Source organism: Lycium barbarum, chromosome 12 (assembly GCF_019175385.1).
Source record: "Lycium barbarum isolate Lr01 chromosome 12, ASM1917538v2, whole genome shotgun sequence".
NCBI classification, from domain to species: Eukaryota; Viridiplantae; Streptophyta; class Magnoliopsida; order Solanales; family Solanaceae; genus Lycium; species Lycium barbarum.
Genome location: NC_083348.1, coordinates 29719569 through 29746439, shown reverse-complemented (window position 1 = coordinate 29746439; position 26871 = coordinate 29719569).

Below are 26871 nucleotides of genomic sequence, written 5' to 3'. Positions count from 1 at the left end.
TGTATATTATATACATACACATATTTTGGGAGATATTTGGAGATTATTTCATGATAAGTCTTGTGTTGAGAACGGTGTATGTCTAGGTAGGGTATGATAGTTAGCATGATGAGCGGTGCTCAGTAGTCAGCTCCGGGTACCCCTCATGGCCCATTAGTTGGGTCGTGACAGTTCAAATCCCAAAATTTGAGATGTTCAATAGAGCAGGGAAACCCAAGGCGCACCTCAAATCCTACTGCGACCAATTGGTCGGAGTAAAAAAAAATGGGCCTCTAATCATGCGACTATTCAGTCGTAGCCTGACCGGAGAAGCCATTGAATGGTTCGCAAATCAGGATATGCGTCAATGGCACACCTGGGAGGACATGGCAGAATCCTTCAAGGAAAGATTCCGCTTTAACGTCGAAATAGTACCAGACCGCTATTATCTTGAAAAGGTCAAGCAGAAATCAACAAAAAACTAGAGGGAGTTCGCCAGCAGGTGGAGGGCCGAAGCAGCCCGCGTGCAGCCACCAATGTGTAAAGGAGAGCTAGTCTCTGTGTTCATCAGGTCCTAAGAGCCTGATTTCTATGACAGAATGTTGTCCATGGCTGGAAGTCTGTTTGCTGAATTGGTCAAAATAGGAGAGGTTATAGAAGATGGTCTCAAATCCGGAAAAATAGTTAGCGTCTTCAAAAAACCATCCGGACAAGCTGCTGCAGGAATCTTCCGCAAGAAGAAAGAGGACGTGGCAAGCATATCCACATTCCAAACCCAAGCCCAAAAGAACCACAATCCACCCACATAACTACACCCCTCATAAATTGTCCAACACACGTGTACTATGCAAAACCAAGCTTTACCACCACTGTACCAGCTTCCATGGGGACACCTAGTGTCCGTGTGCCCGATCCCACTTATCAAGCACAACTCTACCAAAATTACTGCCCAAATTACGCATCACAAGCATATCAACCACCCAGAACTATCAAAATCAACCGCCACCACCAACATACAATGGTTCACGTCCCTCTTTTGAGAAGAGGCCGGTAAGGGAGTTCACAACACTCCTCGAGCCTAGGACTCAACTTTTAGAAAGGCTATTGGCTAAGCTTGATTCAGAAGGTCCCACTGAAACCAGCATAGTCGGGAAATAGATTTTACTGGGCTGATCAGACCTGTGCCTATCATTCAGGAGGAAATGGGCACAGCATAGAAGATTGTACAAATCTCTAACATAAAATTCAAGATCTGATTGACAAGAGGGAAATCGTCTTGGAAACCGCAGCTCCCAGTGTGAACACAAACCCGTTGCCCAACCACGGAAACAACGGAGTGCACATGATTGAGAGGAATGAGGACTGGGAAGCTTGCTTAGCATTAGTCCCCAGAGCAGTTGAATCCCTGGAACACACAGTAGCCTCTCTCTCACTTCAGGAGCGTCCGAATTTCAAGGTTCTGGTCCTAGCTCCGGGAGCCACGATAGCGACATCGAGATTCAAGGCCTTGATTCCAGCATCCGTGGTAGCCCAGGTGGCACAAAAAAATCACTATACAAGAAGCCATGGCCCAAGGCATGACCCGTTGTTATATCCCGTATTTTATACGTTCGGATATTCCAAAGTGGTGGTGACGAAGTAAAGGGAATGACCATTTTCAAAAAAAATTTATTATAATGTATAAGTTCTTGTGAATATTATTTACGAACATTGGTAGTATGGAAATATTGAGAAAGGTTAAGGGTAAAAAGGGAAATTCGCAAGTGGTCAATGGAAATAATGTGGAAGGCTAGGGGTAAAATGGGAATTTTGCCAAGTTCATGAAGATTCAAGAGAAGGCCACATGGTCACATGGTGTGTGGTGTATGCCATATTTAATTAATAAGGGTAATTTTGCATGTGCATGGTTGAGGCTTGTAAGAGAAGACAATTGGTTTTCTTAAATTAATTTCAAGAAAAATCAAGAGAAAGGTGGAAAACTCTAGAGAGGGAAGGAAAGGGACATGAGGCCATAATTGAGGGACTAAAACATAAATATGGAAAAAATGGGGGAAGGCATATATATATATGCAAGTTCATCTTCTAATGGAAGAAAAAAAAATGGAGAGAAGAGAAGAGTCTCGGCCAACATGGCCAAATTTTAGGCCATGGGAATTGATGAAGAAAAAATATTTTCTCCTAGTATTCCCACTAATTTGAAGGTCCTCTACAACATGGAAGGGTTGTTGGAACAAGAACATCAATCATTTGCACAAATTCATAACTTTAGCCAAGTGAAGAATCAAAGGAGAAAGGTAAGGTTTCATCTTTCTTGTGTATGTTATGGATGGTTTATGAGTAGTATAGTGTGTGAAAATGTATGAAATTCATGAAATATGAATATGTATGGTGGTTGGCCGAAAATGTGTTGCATGGTATAGGAATAATGAATTAATTTTATGTAGTATGTTGGTTGTTGTTATAATGTATAGAAATGGATGAAAATTCATGAGGATATGTGTGTAGTTGTTGTGGCCGTGTGCATGGTTAAGGGTGGAATTAATTGTTCAATGATTTTATGTAGTGTTTTAGTTGTTGTTGTTGTTGTGAATTCTATGTGGATAATGAAAGTGCGACGATTTTAGTTGAAGTTGTAAATATTGGAGCTTGGCCGTATGATATATATGTTGTGTAGGAAAAAGAATGAATTTCTATGTAGTATTTTGATTGTTGTTGACATGTATGCTACGACGGAAATGAGGGCTTGATGATTTAAATTGTTGTCAAAGTAAATGTATGGTTGAGGTTGAAGTCGAAGGTCTCGGAAGAAATAGTATGTTGATTAAGTTGTTGGAATCTTGTGCGAAATGAATTGAATAGAATGTTGGAATGTATGTTGAATGGAATGTTAATGTTGTTGATAAGAATTGTTGGTATTGTTGATAGTTTGCCCGGGTTGAATTCCCGGGATTGTTGTTGATTAGAATTGGCCAAGTTGAACTTGGTGGGATGGCATATTTACAGGGGAAATGCTGCCGAAATTTCGGCAGACAAAGTGTTACTTTCAAGAATCAACTTCTAAAGGCTCTAATCAAGTTTTGGTAAACATGACCAATTTGTAGATTTTGGCAGATTTGGAACGTGAATTTGGAGTCGCATAAGAAGCAGAAAAGGTATGTAAGGCTTTACCCTTCTTTCTATGGCATGTCTTAGACGGAATATGTTGGATATGAGCCTCGGGAATAACTCTACCCTCCGGAATCCGCGCCTAAATTTTTCTCTTTTTCAATCAGTAGAATTGAACTAAAAAGTGTGCAAAATGTTGGAATAATTTCCTAACCCTCTAGAACTCGCATAAATAGGACCCGACTACCCTAAAACCCTCACAAGTAACGCCATGACATGTAACATATGTATATTTGGTACGCCACCTCATTTGACCCGAGGTGGGCCCATGGTCCCCGGATTTTCCTTATTGTTCCGTTTGACCTATTTTGAAGCAGAATCCAAAGAAAACTTCTGATCCTTATCCCGTTCACCGAGTGACAAGTACTGTAACTATGCTAATAATAATGGGGGCCCCTTCGGGCATGCCGCTTCCGACATAATAATAATGATGGACCCTTCGGGCATGCCGCATCCGACATAATAATAATAGTGGCCCCTTCGGGCATGCTGCTTCCGACATAATAATAATGATTGCCCCTTCGGGCGTGCTGTTCCCGACATAATAATAATGATGGCCCCTTCGGGCATGCCGGTTCTGACATAATAATAATGATGATGGTGTCAACACAACTTAATCCACGAATATCAATACAAAGAAATGATGCTATGGAGTGTAAACATAACTCGTAAATGAAACGAAATAGTAAAATCTCGCACCCCCTTCGGAGTGGTTTTAAAAATCTAAATAGTAAAGTCTCGCACCCCCTTCGGAGTGGTTTTGAAAATCTAAATAGTAAAACTCACACCCCCTTCGGAGTGGTTTTGAAAATCTAACTTTATGTTTCCTTTAGCATAAAACTAATTTTCTCGAAATCATTAGTAAAATCATATGCATATAAATCAATTTTTTTTTCGAACTCAACAGATAAGTACACTAATCGACACTTGAAGGATCGTGAACACGTTTCGAGTCAATCCGAGTTAGCACAAGAAAGGTATGGACATTAATCATTATAGAAACCTCTACGAACATTCCCAAAACAATCCGAGACCATCCACGAAAGTTAGGGACATTACTACTTACAGAACTCTTTTAAAAGAAAACAAGAACTCTTTAGGGAGTTATGGGCATTTTAAAACGGATTGCCAGAAGCCCGCGAACCTACGTGGAAATTCTAGAAGCCACTTAAAAGGCCCACCAATTTCGGCCCACCAGCCCACCCGATTTTGGACCACTATATATGTCACGACCCAAATCGGAGGGTCGTGACTGACACTCAAGACCCTACTCGGCTGAGTGCCATACTACCCTTCTATTCATAAGTCACAACTTTTTGTGAACCTTTAAATGATGAAATGACGCTTCCGTCAGGTAAAACATGAAAAACCTTTCATCATGTCAGGGACCTCTCCCTTATCGTTAATCAAAGAAAACATTTAGTCACAATAAAATCTTTAAAACTATGCATATGAACATGTCGACTTACATTGCCGCTTTACACAACTGTCGACATCACGACGCACTATCCACAGGACACTGTCTGCAAAAGTCTCTAACATCAACGAGATACTATAACATAAGTTGGGCCAGGGCCCTAACTTACCTGTAATACATCTGACTCGAAGACATATATAAGTAATCTGACTAGGCAACACTCCGAATAGACATAGAGTTCACCAATCCAGCTGATAGCCCGGGAATGTCCTATGGCAAGTGTCCTTTACTCAACTGTCTGCACCTGTGTGCCATGAAACACAGCGCCCCCAGGCAAAGGGATGTCTGTACAAATAATGAACCGAGTATGTAAGGCAGAAATGAAACAACATATCAAGACTCGAAGGAGAAGAAGAATGCAGGATTCAACTTGTACCCCTGACTGTCGCTAAATATCATGAATATGCATAATGTACATATATATATATATATATATATATATATATATATATATATATATATATATATATATGCACCTTTACCCATTCGCTCCTTTTAGCTTCGCCCCTTCGGACATCATATCATATAGGCCCCTTCGGGCAGCCTCTAATGCATGCCTTCGCCCTGCTCGCTGCCCCTTCGGGCATAATAGCATATTGGCCCCTTTGGACAGTCCTTTCGGGCATCATAATCATCATGGACCAAATGATAAGGTGGCTTGCGTATATAACGCCTTATCCCTTTTCCCCTTTCCCATGAAATGATGTTGTGCATGTATATAAGTATGCAAATGCAAGAAAATCTTTGTAAAACATCAAAAGACTCCCTTCGGAGCAACTTTTAGTTAAAAAATGGGAACTTCTTCCCCTTTTCATTTGTCTCCTTCTAGACTTAAAAATAAAATATGAAATGTATATGAATAAAGAAACCTTATGAGCGTCCCCTTCGGGATTTAGACATCATTATGAAAACGCACAACTTATGGATGCCCCTTCGGGACTTAAGAGGTCAAGGATACGAATATCCCTACACCTGTCTAAGAGAGTCTTCAAACTCGTTTGCTTGCTATGTTCGTTCATATGATAAGGATCATGCCAAAATGAAAGAAAGGAACAACTTTAACATACCTGGAATCTCACTTCTCGACATTCCAACCTATCCCTTGTCTTGAAATCTACATATAAAACCATTCATACTATTATTAGGCTCGTCGTCATACGCTTGTCTTAAGCCTTCAATTTAAATCCTTTTAGAATTTGTCGAAATTCGAGCAGCATCTCCCCTGTTCATATCCCTACCCCGAAATCACAATACAAACAACCAACAACAACAATAACAACCCTAACATCAACAACATCATTATCAATACAGATATACTCCATTCCATCCCAAAACTTCTTTTCATAAGCAATCCATAACAACAACTTCACACAACCCATTATACACTCGTATACGACAATTCCTTAACATCATTATTATCAATAATAACAAGATTATGCTCAAAACATACTAATAATTATAACTCAAGCAAATTCACAACTCAAAATATCATCAAATGCATATTTGAACTTTTCCTCCCATTTTCTTCTCCTCGAATCTTAACATAATTACCAAACAAACTCATAAACATGAAACTAAGATGAAATCTTACCTCAAAATTCAAGAAGACTTCAATTCCATGGTTACTCCACCTTAAAAATACTCACCCAAACATATTCAAGAAGACGAGACAAGTGTATACCTCACTTGGAACCCTTAGCCACTTAATCTTCACTTTGATCCTTGGTTTAGGCTTGGAAATATGTTGGAATATATTTGGAGAGGTTTATAGGGCTTTCTAGGACTTGAGGTTATGTTAAATATGAAATAAAAATGACCAAAATTGTCATATAGACTTGTAGTAATATTCATGTATGTTGTGGAAGTTGGAGGAAGGTTCTAGAGGATTTGGGAAGGTTTGGGGAGGTTTTGGATATTGGATGAATGTTGTGAGAAGTTCTAGAGAGGTGTGGAGATTAAAAATGATGAAAATTAAATCATTTAGATGACTTAAGGGGTATATATAGTATTCCAATTCGGTTTGGGGCTAATGGGCCTAAATTGGTGGGTTTTTAAATGATTTCTAGAATTTCCGCATAGGTTCGCGGGCTCCTGGCAGTCCTTTTTAAAACGCCCATAACTTCCTACTCCGATGTCGTATTGACGAACGGTTTGTTATGTTGGAAACTAGACTCGACGAACTTTATTTTTGGCACCTGAAACACCTCAAAACTCCTGATGTACCTCTGACGTTGACCCAAAATTTTTCCCCATCGTTTCTCCAAAATTCCAACAAACTTAATTTCCTAATTCACTTGTCCTCCAATCTTTCCATAGCTTATTATATGACCTTAGACCCTCATAACCATAAGATAGGCGCATATGATCTTATATATCCTTGAAGGTAACTCCAGTGTCCATACATAAAACAACCAACACCTAACATATCTCAACGGGGTGTAACAACTTAGCCATAGGTCAACATACTTATGTTCGAATTTGATAAGTGCTTCTCCGAAAGTACGGGGTGTAACAACTTAGCCATAGGTCAACATACTTACGTTCGAATTTGATAAGTGCTTCTCCGAAAGTACGGGGTGTGACAATATATACCCCCTTAAGTCACCTAAATCACCTCACTTTTCACCATTTCTCATGCTCACACTTCTCTAGAACCACCCACAACATTCATCCAATATCCTTACACCACGACTTTGAGACTCATATTTTCACCAAAATAGAACCTTCTAGACCCTAGGAGCTCTTTCCAACACTCCAAACCATTCCAAATCAAATCAAGAGAAGATCAAGCCATAAATTCCTTAACTAGTTCATGGAAGGAGCTTGTTCGTACTTCTAATTGAAGTTGTGGTGGATAAGCTTTAGGGTGAATTGTGTCAGCTGAAGTTCTTCAACTTATAAGGTATGTTTTTCTTCTTGAGTTTGATGTTAAGTCATTTCTTTTAAGGATCATATTTTTTCTTGAGTTTGATGTTGGTGGCTTATGGACTGATTTTTGAAGGAAGTTTCGGATGAATTTGTATATGTTTGTCATGTAGTATCTTGATTACGTTATGGTTGATGTTGTTAATGATGTTTGGGAGTTGTTTTGGAATTTGGAGGTAGTAGATAATATAGGGGAAAGCTTGTCCGCTTTTCGTTGGCTTATTTATTAGTCTAGCTTGATCTTATTAGAGTGTCAATGGCTTGACCTTGGTATGAATTATCTTGAATGTAGATTTGCAGGTTCGGAAGGATAAGCGTTAAGTAGTTAAGGAAAAGACAAGGTATGTTAAGGTTGTTCCTTCTTTTGTTGGCATGATTCCATATATGGTAAAAAAAATGTAATGAACCTTATGACTGGGGATTTGTCAAAGTAGAGCTTGTCATATTATTGCATAGTTTTTGACTGTTATGTTATTCTTTCCAAGGGTCCATATCTCCTCTCTATGTCCTTGAGTTTATAGAGAGACAGAAGAGGCATGTTATAGTATCAATATTTTCAGCATATGCATGATATACATATATTTTCTTTGGCTTGGCCACTTGGTCAGTGAGACACTTTCTTTTGCCTAGCCTACGGGTCAGTGAGATATATTGCCTGGCCTACGGGTCTGTGAGATAGATTGCTTGGCCGACGGGCCAGTGAGATTTTACAGTTGCCTTGCCGCTTTGTCAGTGAGATATATAATAGTATTATTTTGCATTTCATATGAGACAGGTCAGGTGATATATTCCATGCATATTTTTGCCTCCAGATTGTATTGTTTCAGTTCTGTTTCAGTTATCCCTCGCATTGCATACTCGGTACATTATTTCGTACTGACGTCCCTTTTTCCAAGGGCGTTGCATTCATGCCTGCAGGTACAGATCGATAGACAGATAGACCATCCCAGTAGGCAGGATCTGATATCAGTTGATTGGTGAGCTCCCTTTTGTTCGGAGTTGCCTGGTCTTTGGAGTCTCTCTCTTTTGATTATAGATTGTATGGGCCAGGGCCCTGTCCCGACCATGGTACAGTTCCCGGCGTATTTCGGATGCTTGAAGTCCCGATTGTATGGGCCAGGGCCCTGTCCCGACCATGGTACAGTCATACTTTCCCTATAGGCTTGTAGACGAATCCTGTATATAGTATGTCTGTGTGATAGCCTAGTCGGCTTATATATGTATGTCAGATACTATTGGTTTTGTATAATTAAAGCAGCCTCATCGACTTGTTCAGTTGTGTATATATATTTTGGGTGTGTATGCAGTTTAAACGAGACAGTCAGTATTTTTGTATATATATTCAGATTTAGACATTATTAGTTTAAGTTGGGGGTCACTCCCTAGAGTTTCAGATTTAGAGTGGTTCGCTCGAGCCTAGTTTGGCATCAAGTGTAGGTTAAATCTGGAGCGGCGTGACCGGCACTCCGTGCCAAACTAGGCTCGAGTTCTCCACTCTAAATCTGAAACTCTGATAAGACCTACCTACACATAGACAATACCAACAAGCCGGCGAGACCGTAATCTGGATATATATATATATATATATATATATATATATATATATATATAAATGGTAACTATCTCGTCTAAACTAGGCACACACACACCCAAAATATATATACACAACTGAGCAAGACGACGAGGCTGCTATGTATGTTGTACAACAAATATGAGAGCCGACAAGGCTACATAACAACCCAACTACTTATAACTGTCTAGAGACCTCTAGGGAACACGAGCTGTATAAAGGACATGACAAGGCTCCGTCATACCCATGTATATATGTCTAAATAGCGTACCAAAAGGGACTGCAGCTCCGAACCAAGTGGAGCGCCCTGACTGCAGCTGAGTGCAAGACCTACTAAGCTGGATCGTCTGTCTGGCTACTTGAACCTGCGGGCATGAACGCAGCGCCCCCAAGCAAAAGGGACGTCAGTACGAAACAATGTACTGAGTATGTAAGGCAATGGAATAATTGAAACTAAACTAAAAATAATACAATCTGGAGGCCAAAGAATGCCCTGAAAATCTCACTTGACCTGTCTTATATGAAATGCAATATAATACTATTATCTATCTCACTGACCAAGTGGCCAGGCAACTGAAACTTCACACTGACCCGTCGGCCAGGCATTCTGTCTCACTGACCCATAGGCCAGGCATATTTGTCTCACTGATCCATAGACTAGGCATATCTGGCTCACTAACCAAGTGGTTAGGCTGAATAAAATGTATATATGTATATCATGCATGAGCTAAAAAAACATACCGACTCTATAACATGCCTCTTCTGTCTCTCAATGAACTCAAAGACATAGGAAGGGAATATAGCCCCTCAGAAAGAATAACATAGCACTCGGAAACTGGGAAACAATATGACAAGATCTACTTTGACAAATCTCTAGTCATAAGGATCGTTACACTCTTACCATATATGGAATCATGCCAAGAAAAGAAGGAACAACCTTAACATACCTTTTTGGTCTCCTTAACTACTTAACCCTTATCCTTCCAAGATTGTAAATCTACATCCAAGAGAATTCATACTATTGTTAGGCTTATCATGATATTCTTATCTTAAGCCATCAAATTAAATCCCCTTATAATCTGTCAAAATTCTGGCAACATCTCCCCTATTTATATCCCTAACTCGAAATCACAATACCAACAAAACAATAAAAATAGCAACACCAATATCAACAACATCATCATCAACAGAAATATGCTCAATAAAACATCCCACACGATGTTTCCCCAATTTCTCAACCAATCACTAGACGTTACGAAGCTTTAACAACTAAATTTCCATGCTACAATTCATAATAACCATAGTAAAGAATATCCTTACCTCAATCAAGGTTTGTAGGGCTTGAAATATTATTTATATTTGGAGGCCTCCTTTGATTCATCGAGATTTGTTGTTTAGAACAAGAACAATAAGACCTTATACGCTTCCCGAGCCTAAATCTCAAGGTTTCACTTGATTTGGGCTAAAATTCTATGGAGGAAGTTGGGAGAATGTTCTAGGGGGTTAGGGAAGGTTTTAGGGGTTTTTGGATGAAAACGTAAGGGGTAAAACCCCTTTTATAATGTTCTAGGGTCGGTTGGCACCGACCTAGAATTTTCGGGTAATCTGCGCGCGTGTCGTGCACTGTAGAAGCGCGTTTCTACTCTACCAGCCTGACTTGTAACGTCCATAATTATCTACTCCGACGTCATATCGATGAGTGGTTTAGTGCGTTGGAAACTAGACTTCATGAACTTCAATTTAGGCTTTTGCTTTACTTCAAAACTCCTCATATACTAAAAGATATTCTTTCCCTAAGTTAGCTCATTCTTGTCGTTCAAAGTAGCGCTCATCTTCTTCCAAAGGCATACTAACTCAACTTCTTCCACTCATTTCCTTATAGGACCTTCTGAAATTCCTCATATGCATCCTTTACTCATAAAATTTACTTAATAATGCTTCGTCTCTTATACTCCAAAGTTGTTTTACTTAGCCATAGTTCAACATACTGACACTCAAATTTGATAAGTGCTTCTATGCAAGTACGGGGTGTAACATCCTTCACCCCTTAAAACATTCATCCTCGAATGTTGTAGCTTGCGAGCTTATGATGTAATCATTGATTTCTCAAAATGGTTGTCCTCCTTTAGGCCCTGATCTTCACACTCTTATAATCTGAGCTCATCAGTCTTCTGTCATGTTCCCTTAACTCTCTGTCGAACTCATCCATTAGTTTCATATTTTCATGTCCTCATATATGTAACCGGTGGTCAACTGATATCCAGCTATCGTCCTGTTCTCTTTAAGGCGGTCTTTCCTCATGATCGCTACGGCTCTCTGCCAACCTTGGGAGTATTCTTAATTGTTGTATCCTTTTTACTTGCTCTTTTTTTCTCTACTAGTAGACAAACTCTCTTGTTTAGTTATGGCACCTTTCCTTGCTTGCTTTTCTTGTGCTATTTTAGATTATCCCTTTTTGTACTAGTCGACCTTATATACATACCATATCATCTCCTTTTAATTCCTTGGTCGGACCCCTTAATTCCTTACAATATCATTATATTCATATTTCAACTTTTCCTCCAATTTCCTCATCTCAATTTTAACATAATTACAAAACAAACTCATGAACATGGAACTAAGATAAAATCCTACTTAATCATAATTTCCTTTCAATACAAGTATGCTTCCCTCCTTAAGTCCTTAGCTCTCTTATACTGGTGGCTAATTGAGACTTAAACTAACCTCCATTCTTCTTTGGCTCCTTATCATTGTCCTTGCACCATTCTATTGGCCCTTTCACTGTGGCAATTGTTTATATGGTTCTATGTCATACACTCTCACAATTGATATAATATGCGACTTGGAATTGAACTTAGTATCAGAGCAGTTCTGTCCTAGGGTTGTCTACAGACCGTGTCCAGTAGGTTCTTGTTTATGGCTGTGAAGCGCGCCACACTTATATACAAGAGGCTACAGGGCATTTAGGAACCGTTGACCCTTCCTTCTCATCTTAGATCGTGCCGTCGAGCTAAATTATAGGATGTGATGTCCCCGATTCTAACCCTAAATGTTTTAATTATGGATAAGCAGTTGATTATGCCGCTAGGAGGTAATTGATGAGAATTGAAGTTGATACTCCAAAAGGTATATTTCCGGCCTTACTGATATTGATAGACTTTGATATAAGAACATGAGCTAGATATTACGGGTAATTGTGATCGCTCTGTAAGGCATTAGATGTGTTTCCTGGGCTGTGTGCAGAAATGAGGTAGTAAGAAGTATAGAGGAAACTCTACCAAATTTTTTACAAATTGAATTGTTTGAATGACTATGCTATAGAGAAAGAATGAAGGGAAAATGTGACAATCGGATGTTTGGTAAGTTATGATTGAATGAACAATTATGAGACGCTTTTAAGGGAAGAACCGTGGAGGGGAAACATGATGAGTAATTAAAGGAACTGGAATGAAGCATAAGCAATCACCTTGCTGTGCTGCATCAGTACGCAACCCAATCCGACCCTCGAAGCGTCACAATAGATAGCATAACCCTCGGATCCCTCTGGAAGCATCAGGACTGGTGCTAAAGTCAACCTATCCTTCAAGTCCTGAAAACTCCGCTCGCAAGCATCTATCCATTGGAACTTGGCTGCCTTCTGAGTTAACTTCGTCAATGTGGCAAAAAGAGAAGAGAAGCCCTCCACAAATCTTTTGTGATACCTTGCTAAACCCAGAAAACTATGAACCTCTATCAGCGTCGCGGGTCGAGGCCAAGTCTTCACAACCTCTATCTTCTAGGTTTCCACTTTGATGCCCTCATCTGAAACAATATGCCCTAGGAAAGCCACAGAGTTTAGCAAGAATTCACATTTGGAGAATTTTGCATATAACTTCTGGTCTTTAAGGACTCTGAGTACCGCACGCAAATGATCTGCATGCTCAGTCTCTGATAGAGAATAAACCAGAATATCGCTTATAAACACAATCACAAACAGGTCTAGGAAGGGTCTGAATACGCGATTCATCAGGTCTATGAATATAGCTGGAGCATTAGTCAACCCGAAAGACATAACAAGGAACTCGAAATGACCATATCTAGTCCTAAATGCTGTCTTCGGAATGCCCTTCTCTCTGATCCTGACCTAGTGATAACCTCACTTCAAGTCTATCTTCGAGAAATATCTAGCACCCTGCAGTTGATCACATAAATCATCTATCCTCGAATGTGGATACCTATTCTTAATTATCACCATATTCAACTGCCTATAGTCGATACACATCCGTAGCGAAAAATCCTTCTTTCTTACGAACAATACTGGGGCTCCCCACGGTGACATACTAGGTTTGATAAAGCCCTTCTCCAGTAGATCTTTCAACTGTTCCTTCAACTCTTTCAACTTAACAGGGGCCAGTTTATGGGTTTGAAGCGCGCCACACTTATAAACAAGAGACTGCAGGGCATTTAGGAACCATTGACCCTTCCTTCTCATCTTAGATCGTGATGTAGAGCTAAATTATAGGATGTGATGTCCCCGATTATAACCCTAAATGTTTTGATTGTGGATAAACAGTTGATTTGCTGCTAGGAGGTAATTGATGAGAATTGAAGTTGATACTCCGAAAGGTATGTTTCCTGCCTTACTGATATTGATAGACTTTGATATAAGAACTTGAGCTAGATATTATGGGTAATTGTGATCGCTCTGTGAGGCATTAGATGTGTTTCACGTGTGCAGAAATGAAGCAGTAAGAAGTATAGAGGAAACTCTGGCAAGTGTTTTACAAATTCAATTGTTTGAATGACTATGCTATAGAGAGATAATGAAGGGAAAGTGTGACAATCGGATTTTTGGTAAGTTATGATTGAATGAACAATTATAAGACGCTTTTAATGGAAGAACCCTGGAGGGGAAAAATGATTAGTAATTAAAGAAATTGGAAGGAGTTGTATTCGAGATTTCGGAGAATTGAGACTCATTGAAGATATAAGGAAAGTTGACACTAAGAATTTAAATGCAGTATTACCATTTATATATTGGTGAGTAAGAGATAACGAAAAGATACTGATATGGGAAAGGAAGTTAACGAATAGGGGAAAGTTTTATGCTAGAAGTTTATATATATACATAAGATTAGGACGGGTTGATGACAAGCACACAGACTCATTTTATCGGACTTTCCTATATGATGTGAGTTTACATTGAGATTCAGAAGTCACCAGTCATTCGACTTCAAGGGGATTCTGAGTATTTCATAGTTGGCACTATTCTTAGAATCATTATGGCCGAGTTACTTCAGGTATTAATGATGACCTTGAACTCAAGAATGAGAAATGGTTAGGTAAGTTGGATTGCAGTTATGATTGTCTTCTGGATTGTTTATATAACTTCTAAATGTGATGTTGCTTGGCCGATGAAGGAACTAGAGATTGTATCAATCTTAGGAATATGTGGTGTATTTCTAGCTAATCCTTATAAGAAGGATTCACCTCAATCTTTTCAGACGGGTGTTGTGAAGGTTATTTGATGATAGAGAAATTAGGTGTGTTGTCGGTTTATGTATAAGGAGAGAAGAGAGTAGGTGTACAAGTGAAGATAAAATATCGCAATGATCAATTTTGTTGCTACAGAAAAGTAAAGGATGCGAGGGTGATAATCTTAGACAAAGAGACAGGGTACAAGTACGAGTAAAATTTTTTAAGTAAAGTTATATCGCTAGGATTTATAGTTAGGACGTAGAAAGATATGCTAGGAAGACCTACAGATCTAGACATACGAAAAAAAGAATATGAGAAACCAGAATAGCCCGAGAGAAATTAGGAGCACATGAGCTTTACAATTATAATTTCAAAATGATCGCGAGGTATGAGTCTGGCTAGCTGGGCAAAAAGAGAAGGGAGATGTATTAAAGCCACAGATTCAGGACAAAAATCAAATGGCAACGAGATATCTCGCAAGAAAAGGTGTTGAAAAGCAATAAGAAAATAAGTCACGAGTGGCTACATCGAGTATTATGTATACCCTTATGATTGATTTTACGACATGCCAAAATTGAGGTAGCAGGTGCTACATAGAGAATTAGGATTGGGTTTTCTCAGGAATTAAAGTCAGATAGCGGTAACGCGACCAAATATGTAAGCACGAGCATTAGAAAAAAAAGGTGATGATATCATGAAGAGGAGAGAAACTTGGACCAGGAAAATGTATACCCATTGAGGATCAGGTAATATAGTTGAGGAACAGGTTAGGATTAAAGCAGGAAAGCAGACAATGGGATCAAATTTAAATAAGTCAACAGTAGATAGAGTAATGTTGTACGTGACAAAGGATGAACGTGAGGACCCCGGAACCAACCTATACATCTACATAACCAGAACTAAGAAGATTGTAAATAACGGACAAAGGTGCATCCTTGAGAAGAAATAAATAGGTCTTATGAGAGCGACGAGGAAATTTTAAACTCCTAAGATTTAACCAGAAGAATGGATGCGAACCCATGATTGGTACGCCTACTTAAGGGGAGAAAGTTCCCCTTACACCTCAAAAATTTTCGTGTCGTTTGCGTCGTGAGTAAACTAACGTAAGCTCGGAGAGGTCATGGAACCCTTATAGGGTTAAGGAATACTCTTACCAAGTGTAAAGCAAGTGTTTAAAGGTTCCGGGATCAAGCAAATCGAAGAAAATAAGTTTGTCGAAAATTTAGGAAAATTTGGCAAAATTTTGGGTCAACTTCAGAGAGGTATATCTCCTGGTATATCAGGAGTTTTGAGGTGTTTCAAGAGCCTAAAATGAAGTTCGTCGAGTGTAGTTTTAAACGCAACAAACCAGTAGTCAATGAAACATCGGAGTAAGGATTTATGGGAATTTTAAAACGGACTGCCAGAAGGCCGCAAACCTATGCGGAAATTCTAGAAGCCACTTAAAGGGCTACCAATTTCGGCCCACCAGCCTACCCGATTTTGGACCACTATATATACCCCCTTAATTCACCTAAATCACCTAATTTTTCACCATTTCTCATCCCCACACTTCTCTATAATCTCCCACAATATTAATCCAACATCCTTACATCAAAACATAGCAAATTTAAGAGTTCCTACATCAAATTAGGCTCGGGTTTGTAAGATTAACAATGACTCTCGCCTAATAAAAGAAGGGCCATGACTTTGGGACTCATATTTTCACCAAAATAGAACCTTCTAGACCCTAAGAGCTCTCTCCAATACTCCAAACCATTCCAAATTAAATCAAGGGAAGATCAAGCCATAAAATCCTTATCAAGTTCATGGAAAGAGCTTGTTCATACATCTAATTGAAGTTGTGGTGGATAAGCTTTAGGGTGAATTGTGTGAGGTGAAGTTCTTCAAGTTATAAGGTATGTTTTCATCATGATTTTGATGTTAAGTCATATATTTTGAGGATTTTAATGGCTTAAAGTAAAAAAAAACATGGCATAAAGGTCGTAGATAGATATGTTGATGTTGTTGGCTTATGCACTGACTTTCGAAGGATGTTTCGGACGAATTTGTATATGTTTGTCATGTAGTATCTTGATTACATTATGGTTGATGTTGTTAATGATGTTTGGGAGTTGTTTTGGAATTTGGAGGTAGTAGATAATATAGGGGAAATGTTTTCCGATTTTTGTTGGCTCATTTATTTGTCTAGCTTGATCTTACGTGAGTTTCAATGGCTTGACCTTGGTATGAATTATCTTGAATGTAGATTTGCAGGTTCGAAAGGATAAGCGTTAAGTAGTTAAGGAAACGACAAGGTATGTTAAGGTTGTTCCTTCTTTTCTTGGCATGATTCCATAGATGGTAAAAAAAATATAATGAACGTTATGACTATGGATTTGTCAAAGTAGAGCTTGTCATATTATTGCATATTTTTCAAGTGTTATGTTATTCTTTCCGATGGGCCATATCTTCTCCCTATGTCCTTGAGTTTATAGAGAGACAGAAGAGGCATGTTATAGTATCAGTATTTTCAGCATATGCATCATATACATATATTTTCTTTGGCTTGGCGACTTGGTTAGTGAGACACTTTCTTTTGCCTGGCCTACGGGTCAGTGAGACAAATTGCCTAGCCGACTGGCCAGTGAGATTTTACAGTTGCCTTACCGCTTGGTCAGTGTGATATATAATAGTATTATTTTGTATTTTATATGAGAAAGGTCAGGTGAGATATCCTGGGTATCTTTTGGCCTCCAGATTGTATAGTTTCAGTTATCGCTTGCCTTACATACTCGGTACATTATTTCGTACTGACGTCCCTTTTTACGGGGGCGCTGCATTCATACTTGTAGGTACAGATCGAAAGACCGATAGACCACCCCAGTAAGCAAGATCTGATATCAGCTGATTGGTGAGCTCCCTTTTGTTTTGGAGTTGCCTGGTCTTTGGAGTCTCTCTCTTTTGATTACAGATATATTGTATGGGCCGAGGCCTTGTTCCAACCATGGTACAGTCATACTTTCACTAGAGGCTTGTAGACGAGTCTTGTATATAATATGTCTGTGTGATAGCCTGGTCGGCTTGTATATGTCTGTTGGATACTATTGGTTTTGTACAATTAAAGCAGCCTCGTCGGCTCGCTTAGTTGTGCATATATATTTTGGGCGTGTGTGCCAGTTCAAACGAGACATTCAGTATTTATATATGTATATATATATATATATATCCAGAATTAGACATTATCAGTTTAAGTTGGGGTTCACTCCCCTGAGTTGCAGATTTACAGTGGTTCGCTCGGGCCTAGTTTGGCATCTAGTGCCGGTCACGCTGCTCCCGATTTAAGGCGTGACAAACTTGGTATCAGAGCAGGTCTGTCCCTGGGAGTCTACAATTCATTTCTAGTAGAGTCGTGTTTATTGATGTGTTGTGCACCACGTCGTATAAACAGGAAGCTTCAGGGCATTTAGGAATTGGTTACCTTTCTTTCAGATCTAAATCTTGTTGTAGAGCCAAGTCATAGGAGATTTGAGTTGAACTTACCCTCCCATATTTGTACACAGTTATGCCGGTGACTAGGAAGGTTATGGCTAACCGGAGAGGTGATATGTCAGCTGGTGAGAGAAGCAGTAAGGCACACCCGACAGTTGAAGCCCGGTTTGAGGGCCAGGGTGAGACCCTATCGCAGCCATCATCGATGACTCCACCACTCGAGGAGCTCCCGAGGGAGGAAGTACCTCCAGTACCCCCTCCCATAGCAACAGACTAGGATCTTAGGATAGCGATACACTTATTGACTCAGCTCGTGACAACACAGAGACAGCCGAGAGCGCCTCCTGGAACAGTGATCACTGATGGGTCCAACAATTTGAGGGTTCATTAGTTCTTAGCACTTGACCCCCCCAGAGCACTCAGGGGTTAAGCGGGATGAGAATTTACAGAACTTCGTCGATAAGCTTCAACATATTTTTAGGGTCATGCATGCTACCGAGAAAGAGATGGGAGCATGCTAGAGGTCCTGAGGCGCCTTCCGCTCGTTGGTCTATGTTCTCAGAGGCCTTTCTTGATCATTATATACCGTTGGAAATACGAGAGCGAGGGTGGATCAGTTCTTGATTGTCCAGCAAGGTAGCTCCAGCATTCGTGATTATTGCTTCCGATTTGATTCCTTTGCCAGATATGCTCCATCCTTCTTTGATTCATCGAGGGTCAGGATTCACAGATTCATATCGGGTTTGCGCCCAGATTACGTTGACCCTTCTGGTCGTTATGAAAATTTAGGATTCCATTGGGAATTTTGAGGCCGCGGGTGGATTTGTAGAGCATCTTTTGTATGTATGCATGTTTTCGTATTGTGTTTTGAGGCCTCAGATGAAATGTGGGGTGATAGGGGGAAAACTGGATAGAAACGGACCTTAGTACCCAAATTGGACCACTGCAGTGGTGGGATTACCGCTGCAAGCGGCCAACCATTTCTTTGGAAGCCCCTGTGGCGGAAGGTGGGCCGCTGTGGCGGTACCGCTATAGCGGTGAACCGACCGCCGTAGCGGTCAGGCGGGATGGGGACCGCTGCAGCGGCGTAGCGACCGCCGCAGCGGTTGACGGGAGGCAGTAATCGGGTTTTAAATGCCTTAGTTTTATTTTTCTCATTCATAACACCCCAACACACTTCCCAAAAAACACTTAGAGAGAATTTTCAAGCTAGGGCAAGACAATCTTGTGAGATAAGTTCCACTGCTTTCATTCTATCATTCCTTTCCCCTTCATTCTTGTAATCCTCCCCATGGCTCTTTAATGGTGAAATTGAATTAGAAACCGTAGAATATTAATGAAACTCCTAAAATTGGTGGGTTATGATTATTATCGCTTAGTTATCATCTAAATGCGTTGGTTAGTTTCTATTTGTCATAAATTGAACATTTAGAGACATAAACTAAGTGATTGGAGACCTAGGGTTCGATAAAAATGGTGTTCGCCATGGAAAACTGCTTGTAATGGGAATATTGATAGAATGTTGTTTAAAGTGATGAGTAATGATTACTAAGGGTCTAATATAGGTTATTTATCACCTAGAAAATCATCCACCCCTAGGAATGGGATAAGGGAAGGGTAACTTGTGAATGAGTATTATAACTCATTGAGCCTTCTATTTCTAGACATTGAGCATTCTGAGGCCTTGAGGAAAGGAAAGGTTGTAGCAGAGTGACTTGCATTGTTCCAGCTATGCTTTGAAGTCGGTTACAATTTACTTGAGTTAGACTTTGGTTAGTTGAATGTATATTTGTGATTTCATTAGGAGAAAGCACGTCTAGTATTCATTACATGATATTGTGTGGATAAGCTCCTATGTGTTTGTGATCCAATGTTGTGTAGGCTTCATGCCATTATTCCTGTGTGATTTAATCTGCAGTGGTTGTATTGTGATGAGAAGTTAATATAGTCTTCTCGAGAGTATTGTGACGTGAAAGATAAGGTGAATATGGATATTGAGAATGTCTGACAAGGCACATATGTGGCCTAGATTATGGGCTTGTGGTCCGAGGCTAGTTCCGAAAATGAGAGGTTTATTGTTATATCCTACGTTCGAGGTTCGTTTCGGAGCGGAGGTTGTGCTAGGGTCCGAGGAGTGTTCCGGAACGAGTGGTACATGGATACCATGGGTCCCCTGCAGGTAATGACTACTGAGCTATGACATCAGTTAGCATGTGTGTACAGCGAGTGGGGGTATAGTGTACTTTTATCTCTGTTATATTTAACGTGTTTGTGATTCTTGGCAACTCGGTGATTTGCTGTATTCATCTGTGGTTGACTTGTTGTGATGTATTGATATTCATGTATTATTGACTGGCTTGTTTATTTTAATGATTTCATAAAATATGCATGATACTAACCTTAGATGGCCTATGATGCTTACCGGTAGATGGTGTTTGTAACCTTGTTGCATTCTTTGAGTGAGATACTCATCCTCACATCTAGCGTGGAGGATATTTCCTGACAGATTTTGGGGTGAGCTACTTCTCATGCCAGGCCGCCCGAAGATCTTCTACTTATGATGTCTTTTCTTATTCTGGACATTATGAATATTTATTAGATAGATTTCAGTTCTTAGACGTGTTTTTGGCTTAGAGTCCTGTATGATGACTTTCAGATTTCGGGGAATTTGTAATAGTTAGAATTCCGCATTTGTTTTAGTATTTTATAGCATGACTTACCCAGTTTATTTGTTGCGTGATTGAGCATAATCGTTTGACTTGCTTAATATAAAATCAGACTTGAATGAATAGAGATGTTTTGTGTTGGTTCGCCCACTAGGATTTAGTTGGGTGCCAGTCATGGTGGGTTGGGTCGTGATTGGATTAGCACAGACCAGAGCTATACCAATGGGTCCAGCAGGTAGGGGTGCAAGGTAGCGGCTCCAGATCCGGACAGAGCACTGGCTCTGGGGGTTCAGCACGCGGTAGCGGTGGCACCTCGTTTGGATAAGGTTTCCAGTTTTGAGACCTTTCTGAGGCCTGTTGCAGGGCCACTGATGACTGGTGAAGAGCATGATCTGTTTTGAAGGTTCAAAAAAATGAAGCCTCCTGTGTTTTATGGTACTGAGTCGGAGGATGCATATGAGTTCATCATCGACTGTCATGAGCAGCTCCATAAGATGGGGGACGTGGATAAGTATGGGGTAGAGTTTGTGACGTTCCAGTTCTTGGGTGATGCTAAGATTTGGTGGTGGGCTTATGTGGAGTGTAGGCCAGCTGTGTCTCCTCTGTTGACTTGGGTCCAGTTTTACTCTATGTTTTTGGACAAGTACATCCCGCGTACTCTGAGGGACCGAAGGAAAAATGAGTTTGCTACTATTGATCAGGGGAACTCGTTGGTTGTTGTAAATGAGTTTCGTTTCCACTCCCTATCCTGATATGCTATTCAGTTGCTGCCCACTGAGGGGGAGAGGATATGGCGGTTTGTGAAGGGGTTGAACACTGGCTTCAGTTATCGGCTCTTCAGCTTATAGCCACTGGGGCTTCGTTTCAGGAGGTAGTGGAGCACATATGTACTGGTGAGAGTATTAGGCAGGAGATTCAGGCTTAGCATGTAGAGAAGAAGGCCCGTAAGGGTGGGATGTTCAGCAACTCTTTCTCAAGGGGTTAGTGTTCACAGGTTTATTTAGGGCGTCCGGTTTAGTCTGCAATGCAGGTGTCGGTTGGGGGCCCATCAGGGGCAAATTATCGGGCTTCTGGTCAGCATGGGGGCTACACTGCTTCATCGACATCTATTCAGCGGCCTACGCTGGACCGTGCTTGCTTCGAGTGTGGTGAGATAGGACATATTAAGAGATATTACCCCAGATTTAGACAGAGTGGGCAGGGGACTCAGTATATGCTCCCCGATCTCCAAATACACCAGATCGAGGGGGTAAGGATAGCGCACCGGCCACACCGCGGGTAGGGGTGGTGCCCATCCTAATTGAGGCGGTTCTCAGGCAGGTAGAGGTGGATAATAGCCGGTAGGGGTGGGGCTCAGACTGGCAATGGTAATCGCCGGGGTATGCAGGCGACATGGGGGCGCGGTCATTTATACGCCTTCCCAGGTAGACCCGAGGCTGAGGCCTCCGATGCAGTTATCACAGGTACTATCTCCGTTTATGACCGTATGGCTTCTGTTTTGTTTGATCCGGGTTCTACCTGTTCCTATGTATCTACCTATTTTGTTGTGGGTCTGGATATGATGTGTGATACTCTTCCTACCCCTATTTTTGTGTAGACACCTGTTGAGGATTCTGTGGTAGTGGACAGCGTCTACCCTGCGTGTGCAATTTCATTTATGGGGTATAGTACTTGGGCGGATTTGATGATTTTAGACATGGTAAATTTTGATGTTATTTTGGGTATGAGTTGCTTGTCCCCGCATTATGCTATACTTGATTGCCACTCTAAGACTGTTACACTAGCCATGCCCGGGGCACTTAGACTCAAGTGGAAGGGTAATTTAGTCCCCTCCCTAAGAAAGTAATATCCTTTGTCCGTGCTAGGAAGCTAGTAGAGAAGGGGTGTTTAGCTTATCTGGCACACATCTGTGATACCAGTGGAAATACTCCATCCCTTGATTCGGTTCTAGTGGTACGCGAGTTTGCGGATGTGTTCCCCGCGGACTTGCCTGGTATGCGACCAGATCGTGATATTGACTTCAGGATTGACTTAGACCCAGGGACTCGCCCTATCTCTATTCCACCTTATAGGATAGTACCAGCAGGACTCAGGGAATTGAAAGACCAGTTGCAAGATCTTCTGAGTAAAGGGTTTATTCGCCCGAGTGCCTCTCCGTGGGGTGCTCCTTTGTTGTCTGTTAAGAAAAATGATGGGTATATGCGTATGTGTATTGATTACAGACAGTTGAATAAGGTAACTGTTCGAAACAAGTATCCCATTCCCGTATTGATGACTTGTTTGATCAGTTACTGGGAGCATCTGTGTTCTCTAAGATTGATTTGAGGTCAGGGTACCGTCAGTTGAAGATTCGGACAGAGGATGTTCCTAAAACTGCTTTTCGGACCAGGTATGGGCAGTATAAATTCTTGGTTATGTCGTTTGGGCTTACAAGTGCCCCAGCTGCGTTCATGGATTTGATGAACAGCGTGTTCAAGCCCTACCTAGACTCATTCATTATAGTGTTCATTGATGATATGCTGGTGTACTCTAGGAGTTAGGAAGAGCATGAGAAACATTTGAGAATTGCTCTTGGAGTGTTGCGGGAGAAGGAATTGTTTGCTAAATTCTCCATGTGTGAATTTTGGTTGTCTTCTGTATCATTCTTGGGGCATGTGATTTCGAAGGAGGGTATTATGGTGGATCCTCATAAAATTCAGGCGGTCAAAGAATGGGCTAGGCCCACATCAGTGATCGAGATCCGTAGTTTTATGGGTCTGGCTAGCTACTATCGTCGGTTTGTGAAAGGGTTTGCTTCTATTGCTTCTCATATGACCCGTTTGGCTCAGAAGGAGGTACCATTTCAGTGGTCCGACGATTGTGAGGAGAGAGTTTTCAAAAGCTCAAAACATTGTTGACTACCGCACCGATTCTGGCATTTCCCGTTGAGGGCAAGGATTTTGTTATTTATTGTGATGCTTCACATTCTGGCTTGGGTGCTGTTTTGATCCAGGAAAAGAAGGTGATTGCTTATGCTTCTCGGCAGTTGAAGGTGCATGAGAAGAACTATCCTACTCATGATCTAGATTTGGCAGCGGTGGTGTTTGCATTAAAATCTGGAGGCACTACTTGTATGGTGCCCATTGCGAAATGTATACAGACCATCGCAGTTTGCAGCATGTGTTCACTCAGAAAGATCTGAACTCTAGACAGCGGAGATGGATGGAACTGCTGAAGGACTATGACATCACCATTTTGTATCACCCTGGTAAGGCGAATGTGGTAGCTGATGCATTGAGCCGGAAGTCAGCTAGTATGGGGAGTCTGGCTCGTTTAATTTCTTCTGAGCGTCCGTTGGCTAGAGAGGTGCAGACTCTGGCTAACAGTTTTATGAGACTAGATATCTCTAACACAGGCAAGGTGTTGGCTTGTGTTGAGGCTCGATCATCATTTTTAGAGCAGATTAAGGCTAAGCAATTCGAAGATGCTAAGCTATGTAAAATACGAGATAAGGTGTTGCGTGGTGAGGCCAAGGAGGCCGTGATTGATAAGGAGGGCGTGCTTCGAATCAAAGGGCGAGTGTGTGTGCCACATGTGGGCGACTTGATTAAGACCATTATGATAGAGGCTCATAGTTCGAGGTGTTCTATCCACCCTGGTGTCACTAAGATGTATCGTGATTTGAGGCAACATTACTGGGGGACTAGGATGAAGTGGGATATTGTGGAGTTCATTGCGCAGTGCCTAAATTGCCAACAGGTGATGAACATCAGAAACCTGGGGTACATTGCAGAGAATGCCCATTCCAGAATGGAAGTGGGAAAGAATAGCCATGGGTTTCATAGTGGGTCTTCCGAAGACGTTAGGGGAATTTTACTCCATCTGGGTTATTGTGGTAGGTTGAATAAGTCTGCCCACTTTATTCCGGTGAAGATAACTTATTGTGCAGAGAAGTTAGCTAAGGTTTACATTCGGGAGGTACTTAGACTCCGCGAGGTTCCTATCTCCATCGTGTCCGACAGGGGCATCACGTTCACATCTAGGTTTTAGGAGTGTTTGCATAAAGAGTTGGGTACGATGTTAGATCTTAGCACCGCCTTCCATCCTCAGACTAACGGGAAGTCTGAGCGGACTATTGAGGTTCTGGAGGATATGCTTCGTGAGTACGTAATAGATTACGGTGGGCATTGGGATCATTTTTTGCCCTTAGCCGAATTTTCCTACAATAATAGCTATCACTCAAGTATTGATATGGCTCCGTTTGAGGCGTTGTATGGGAGGAGGTATAGGTCTCCTATTGGGTGGTTGGATGCGTTTGAGGTGAGGCCTTAGGGCACTGATCGTCTGAGAGTCCCTAGAGAAGTTGAAAGTGATTCAAGCCAAGTTATTAGCAGCGCAGAATAGGCAGAAAGAGTATGCGGACCGCAAGGTCCGAGATCTTGAGTTTGAGGAAGGGGAGCAAGTGCTATTGAAGGTCTCACCCGTGAAGGGTGTGGTGAGGTTTGGGGAAAAGGGCAAGCTTAGCCCAAGGTTCATTGGTCCGTTTGAGATTCTCAAACATGTGGGGGAGGTGTCTTACAAGTTGGCTTTACCTCCGGGGTTATTGGGCGTTCATCCGGTGTTTTATGTGTCGATGTTGAAAAAGTACCACGGTGATGGTTCCTATATCATTCGTTGGGATTCAGAGTTGTTAGATGAAAATCTGTCATATGAGGAGGAGCCCATTGCTATCTTAGACAGGGATGTCCACAATTTGAGGTCCAAGGAAATAGCCTCTGTAAAAGTTCAGTGGAAGAATAGACCAGTGGAAGAAGCCACTTGGGAAACAGAAGCGGATATACGTAGTAAATACCCTCAGCTTTTCGCCGAATCAGGTAACTCCTCCCTAGAATCTCATCCTCGTATGTATGGGGACAAACGGTGTCTTAATTGGTATCTGGTATAACGACCCTTCCGGTCGTTATTGAAATTTAGGACTCCATTGGGAATTTCGAGGCCACTAGTGGATTCGTAGGGTGTTTTTTTGTATGTATGCGTGTTTTCGTATTGTGTTTTGAGGCCTCAGATGAAATATGGGGTGATAGGGGGAAAATTGGACAGAAAAGGACCTCACTGCCCAAATTGGACCGCTGCAGCGGTACCGCTATAGCGGTGACTCGACCGCTGCAAGCGGCCAACCCTTTCCTTGGTGGCCGCTGTGGCGGATGGTGGGCCGCTGTCGCGGTACCGTAATGGCGGTCGGTTCACCGCTATAGCGGTTAGGCAAAAAAGTTGGGGACCGCTATAGCGGTACTGCTGCAGCGGCATAGCGACCACCGCAGCAGTCGACGGGAGGCAATAATCGGGTTTGAAGTGCCTTAGTTTTATTTTCTCATTCATAACACCCCAACACACTTCCCAACAAACACTTATAGAGTATTTTCAAGCTAAGGCAAGACAATCTTGTGAGGTAAGTTCCATTGCTTTCATTTTATCATTCCTTTCCTCTTCATTATTGTAATCCTCCCCATGGGTCTTTAATGATGAAATTGAATTAGAAACCCTAGAATATTAATGAAACCCCTAAACTTGGTAGGTTATGATTATTATCTCTTAGTTATTATCTAAATGTGTTGGTTAGTTGCTATTTGTCATAAATTGAACATTTAGAGACATAAACTAAGTGATTGGAGACCTAGGGTTCTATAAATATGGTGTCCGCCATGGAAAACTGCTTGTAATGGGAATATTCATAGAATGTTGTTATAAAGTGATGAGTAATGATTACTAATGTTCCAGATAGGTTGTTTATCACCTAGAAAATCATCCACCCCTTGGAATGGGGGTAAGGAAAGGGTATTCTTGCGTTGGAACTTGTGATTGGGTATTATGACTCACTGAGCCTTCTATTTCTAGACTTTGAGCGTTCTGAGGCCTTGAGGAAAGGAAAGGATGTAGCAGAGTGAATTGCATTGTTCCAGCTCTGCTTTGATGTAGGTTACGCTCTACTTAAGTTAGACTTTGGTTAGTTGAATCTATGTTTGTGATTTCATTAGGAGAAAGCATGTCTAGTATTTATTACATGATATTGTGTGGATAAGCTCCTATGTGTTTGTGATTGAATGTTGTGTAGGCTTCATGCCATTATTCCTGTGTTATTTAATCTGTAGTGGTTGTATTGTGATGAGAAGTTAATATAGTCT